The 5,684-nt window shown below is 51.3% G+C and overlaps 1 pseudogene; it reads left to right on the forward strand.

The window, feature by feature from the left end:
* Positions 1-3,468: 3,468 nt before the first annotated feature.
* The window catches only part of LOC103729791, a 9,876-nt pseudogene continuing 7,660 nt past the window's right edge, over positions 3,469-5,684 (forward strand).

Genomic DNA, 5,684 nt, shown 5'->3' on the forward strand with positions numbered 1-5,684 from the left:
TCAAAACACCTTATATGCATGTATGAAATTCTCAATAAATTATTTATTTTAAAAAAAAGAAATTGCCTGGATTAAAAACATTCTGGGGCTGGCAAAACAGTTCATCAGGTAAATCGACTTGCCACACTAGCCTAGAGACCTGCATTTGATGCCTTTAGAATCCATATAAGGGTGGAAAGAGAAAACTGACCCCAGAAAGTGGTCCTTTGACCTCCACATGTCAGCTGAGGCATATGTACCCCCACACATACACATTATACACAGAGAAAAGACAAATAACGTTTTTTTGTTTTGTTTTGTTTGTTTGTTTGTTTGTTTTTTACAAAAGGAAACCCTTCTGAAAAGAATAATATCTTAAGGAAGTCTCATTCAGCTTTGACATCACAGACATGAGGTGGGCTGTTACTGGCCACAGAACCCACAGGCCTTTCCCTGTAGAAGCCCCACATGGGCTCTGAGAAGATGCAGAAGGAACTTGCAATAAATTCCCCATTTCAAAGAAATGCCTGCCTTCACGTCCTCACCCTGTCACCCCAATCTTGTCAGTAGAGGAAGACAGAAAAGAGGATTCAGACATTGAATGAAAGTGATTTGCACAAGATTTAAGTGCCACAAATTCTCTGGTTTTCCCTCATGACAAAGTGCTTGTTTACAGTGATCAGTCTCTGTACGACGTTCTAGTAAAACTCATTTATATTTGTTTGTCTGCTTGTTGTGTGTGTGCACATGTAGAGCTCAGAGGACAGCCTGGTGGAGTCACTTCTCCCTGTCACCATGTGGTTCCTGGGGAAGAAATCCACATCTTCAGGCTTGGAGGGAACTGCCTTTACCTACTGAGCCATCTCCCTGGCTGCTCATCTTTAGATTTCCATACACCGTGATTTGCCATTTGTCTCTGATTTATATATTTGCAGGAAGATAATCAACCCAGACTGAATACCTCAATCATACTGTGAATTTCCTTCAGTATTTTGTCCAGTACTTAAGCATAGTTTGGATTCCACAGTCTTTACCCAAGTCTCTGCCTTTACAGTATGTCGACACTATTTGGAACCACACAAAGCAGGCGTCCTCACAGACCCTTACTCTTCCAAACGCTGTTGATGAATGAAGCCACAAAGCCTCCAGATCCTGACTGCAAAATCTTGCTCTAACTTAGGACAAGAGAAAGCTCAGGGCACAACTCAACTCAGAACGCTTAGAGTTGAAGTCAGGCGCGGTGGCGCACACCTTTAATGCCAGCACTTGGGAGGCAAAGGCAGGTGGAAATCTGAGATGGAGCCAGCCTAGTCCACAAAGGGAGTTCCCGGCCAGCTAGGACTACATAGTGAGACACTGTCTCAAACAACAACAACGAATGCTTAGCAGCAGTTTAGTCCCTGCTGCTCCTCCACACAAAGACACAGTTAGGCAAATTTTATGGGAGAAACTGCAGTGCTATCAATGGATTCTTATTGCTGCTCTCTCACTCTGCTCCCCCCACCCCACTGCTGCAGGGCCCATTCTCTCTGCCTCAAAGACTCCAACTCACTGTGAAATCCTGCACTTAGCACTGCCCACACCCCTGGTCCCCAGATTACCTAATTCCAAGAAAGCCTTTCACCTATATTGCCATGAGGTGGGATTGCTGAGGGCATCCAAGGACATTCCGTTTGCCTTGAAGAGCCACCCAGTGGCTTATGTTTTCATACTGTTTGGACCCTCTCACAGCAGCCATGCCCCAGTGCCTGTGTGCAGCAGCGTCCACTGTCATCCTACAAAGCCAGTGTCTTGCATTAGGATCCCTGTTTACCATAATATTCTTCACGCTGTGTTTGGTTCTTTACATGTGGTTAAGACACAGCACTTCGAAAGCAGGAAGGAGATGGCTGGGAAGCTAGGGCAGAGCTAGTCATTCCCGTTCTCTACAGCTGCTTTCCAAGAGCCATCACCAGAGAAATACCTGTGGGTTATGGAAGAGCTGTCTGAGCGCCTCTCATTCCTTCATAACCATGTCTATAGTTCTGAGGCAATCATGTGGAGAGCAAAGGGGATCCCCATCTATCAGGGGGTGGTAGATGCCTAGCCAGAGGGGTGAGGACTGGTCCCAGGACTTGTTCAGAGGTGGTCTGTCTGACACTCAGCCCCCACCCCCTAGAACAGCAGTTCTTGAAGCATGCTCTATGGAACCCCAGAAGTCACTCAGATCCCTGCATGGGATTCACAAGGTCATAATTATTTCATGCTTCTAGAATTCACCTGCCATATTTACTGTACTTTGACAGTGAGCTAATCTGTTGGTACCATAGCGCAAATTGAGAATGAGGAACCAAACTGATATAGGGGTTATTTATTGTATTATCTAACACCAATTACGGGATAAAAAGACACTTTTACTTTTAAAATAACTTTTGTGGGCCAGAGAGATGGCTCAGTGGTTAAGACCACTGGCTGCTCTTTCAGAGGACCCAGACTCAAATTCCATCACTCAGATGGCAGCTAACAACCCTCTGTAACTCCAGTTCCATGGGATCTGATGCCTTCTTCAGGTCTCCGTGGGCATTGCATGACACGGACACACCTACATACATGCAGGCATTAACACTCATGCACATTAAATAAGTAAATAAATGTTTAAAATATTTTTGTTTACTTTTCTATTTCTTTGGAGGCATGGTCTCGTGTAGTCCAGACTGTCCACAAACTCTGTAAAAAGTTTCCTATCTCAGTATCCCAAGTGCTGGGATTACAGGCTAACGCCACCACAATTAGCTTACCTTTTAGTTTTTAAAAATGATTCATTTATTTTCATTTATGTGTAAGTGTGTGTGCCTGCTTGTCTGTATGTGCACCATGATCATGCAGTGCTCATGGAGGCCAGAAGAAGGGGCCAGGTCTCCTGGGGCTGGAGTTACAGGTGGTTTTGAGTCGCCCCATGTGGGTGCTGGTCACTGGGCCTTCTGCAAGAGCAGCAAGTGCTCATAATCTCTAAGCAATCTCCCAGCTCCTATCTTTTAGCTTTTATTATGGTAAATGTGTACAGATGTAATAGTCACAAAGTCCCTTGGGGCCTCACTAATTTGTAAGGGCGTATGGTGATCCTGAAACCAAAACGTTCAATATTCCTGACACAGCTCCTGGCCAAGACTCAGGGAGACACTGTAACAGAGCACTAGGTACAGGAGGATGAGGTGTTGGGCAAGTTCTTGGTCTCAGGTAGGACTCTAAGGTCTAGTCTGCAAAGGTGGTGCTCAAGTGAGGAAGCCAAGGGTTGGGGATCCCTTGTCACCCCGAGTTCATTTCTCTGTCTCAGTCCTGGGTCAGCTGTCAGGTCCTCTGCCTGGAAACTTGTCCTCCCTCCAACTGTATGACCAAATTCTGGAGAAAGCCACCCAGTCACTGTGCTCTCTCCCACAAACACCCACAATGCTATAAAGAACAGAGAGAGGAACTCGGACTCAACCTCTCCAGGTTTTCCAAACACAGAGGATGGGGTCCGCAGATCCCTGCGCCCTTCTCCGGCTGCTCACTACCGCCCTGGCTCCGACCCAGACCTGCGCAGGTGGGTGCTGGGTCTGGTGGGAAATGGCCTCTTTGGGGAGGAGCGAGGGCGCTGCCCCCGGGAGCACAGCGCCCGGGAAGCCGCGCCTCCGCCCTCGCCCACCCAGACCCTCCCCGCTGACCCACCAGGACGGCCCTGCCCCGCTCCTTCTGCACCCGGAGCCCCGCACCCCTTGCCTCGCTCCTTCTCCACCCGGAGCCAGGCGCCCTCGCTCCTCTCCAGGCTGCGCCCCTATCCCGGGGTCTCATCGCCCTTGGTCTCCAGGCTCACACTCCTTGAAGTTTTTCGCCACTGCCATGTCCCAGCCGGGTGTGGGGGAGCCTGCCTTCATCTTCGTGGGCTTCGTAGACGACACTCAATTCCTGCATTTCAACAGCCGCGGGAAAAGTCCTCGGATGGAGCCTCTCGCGGCGTGGGTGCAGCAGATGGGGCCGGAGTATTGGGAACGGCAGACCGGCGAGGACACTGCAAAGAATTCCCTGGTGAACTTGCAGAAGGCGATGGAGGTCTACAACCACAGCCAGGACGACGAGTGACCCCGGGTCGGAGGTCACGACCCTCCACGTCCCCACGGACGGCCTGAGTCGTCACGGGTCTCCGGGTTCGAGGTTCGACCCGACGCTGCGGGACCCGCGGGGACCCTTAGCTGCAAAGGGACCCTAGATGCAGTTTCCTGTACCGTTTGGCTACAAAGGAGGGCTGTGGGCGGGGCTTCTTGCGGGGCGGGTCCGTTGTGGGCGGGGTTGCAGGAGGGTGGGGCGGAGTGGGGCGGGGCGGTGAGGAGAGGCTGAGCTCCAGGACGAGGCGGTGAGCGGCGATCGCGGGTGGTGTGTGTGGGCGGGGCCGATCGCAGGGGCGGGGTCAGGCTCTCACGTCTTTCGGTGTGTATCTGGCTGTGACGTGGAGCCGGATGGACGCTTCCTCCGCGGGTGTGAGCAGCACGCTTAGGACAGCCTCGATTACCTCACCTCGGACGAGGACCTGAGCTCTTGGACTGCAGGCGACAGGGCGGCTCAGAACACCCAGCGGAAGCTGGTGTGGCGGTGCAAAGGAGATCCTACTTGAAGGGAGAGTGTGTGGAGCCACTCCGCACATACCTAGAGATAGGGAAGGAGACTCTGCAGAGAGCAGGTTAGGGTTAATTCCTCCATCTGTCCTCGGACTGGGGCTCACTGAGGAGGGAGGAAAATGGGACCAGCTGGAATTCCTCCTCTCTTACATCTGGAGGGGGGTGAAGATGCTCCTGGGTTTCCTGGTCCAGCATCAGAGAGTGACTCCAGGGCTCACCCTTCTCTAAGTTCAGAGTCTCAGGATAGGAGAGAAGATCCTGAAATAACCAACCAGCAGTTCCCGTCCATCTGCAGCCCACTGTGAACCCTGACAAGGTTCTCTGTCCACAGTCAATGTCTTTAGACAGCTCCGGAGGTACTGAGACTCTGAGCCCCACCAAGTGAGGACCCAAAGCCCATTTGGTGGGTGGTAAAACCTGTTGCGCCAGTCATGCTGAGTCTCAGTCCCATCAAAGTAGCATCAGCAGTTCCTTTCTCCCTTTAGGAGTCCTGGAGTCTCTGATCTTGCCTGTTTCATTCTGATTCTAGAACTTTCCAAGGAGTAGATTATCCCTGATGACTGAATCTAGACTTGGTGCTTGAATCCATCCCTCACCCCAGTTCTCTCCATTCCCAGGATGGTCACAATAGCAGTTCCTGAAAGAACTGAAAATGCCTGAATTTTCCAACTCTTCCCTTCAGACCCCCCCCAAAGGCACATGTGACCCATGACCTCAGACCTGAAGGTGATGTCACCTTGAAGTGCTGGGCCTTGGACTTCTACCCTACAGAGATCACCCTGACCTGGCAGAGGGATGGGGATGACTTGACCCAGGATATGGAGCTTGTGGAGACCAGGCCTGCAGGGGATGGAACCTTCCAGAAGTGGGCAGCTGTGGTGGTCTCTTCTGGAAAGGAGCAGAGATACACATGCCATGTGAAGCATGAGGGGCTGCCTGAGCCCCTCACCCTGAGATTGGGTAAGGAGGGTATGGGCACAGAGCCTGCTGTCAGGGAAAGCAGGAGCCCTCCTGGAGCCTCTGAGCAGGGTAAGTGCTGAGAGATGGGGTCAGGCCCTCCCCACCCCTATCTTT

Source organism: Nannospalax galili, unplaced genomic scaffold (assembly GCF_000622305.1).
Source record: "Nannospalax galili isolate Female #2095 unplaced genomic scaffold, S.galili_v1.0 scaffold1573, whole genome shotgun sequence".
Taxonomy (NCBI): domain Eukaryota; kingdom Metazoa; phylum Chordata; class Mammalia; order Rodentia; family Spalacidae; genus Nannospalax; species Nannospalax galili.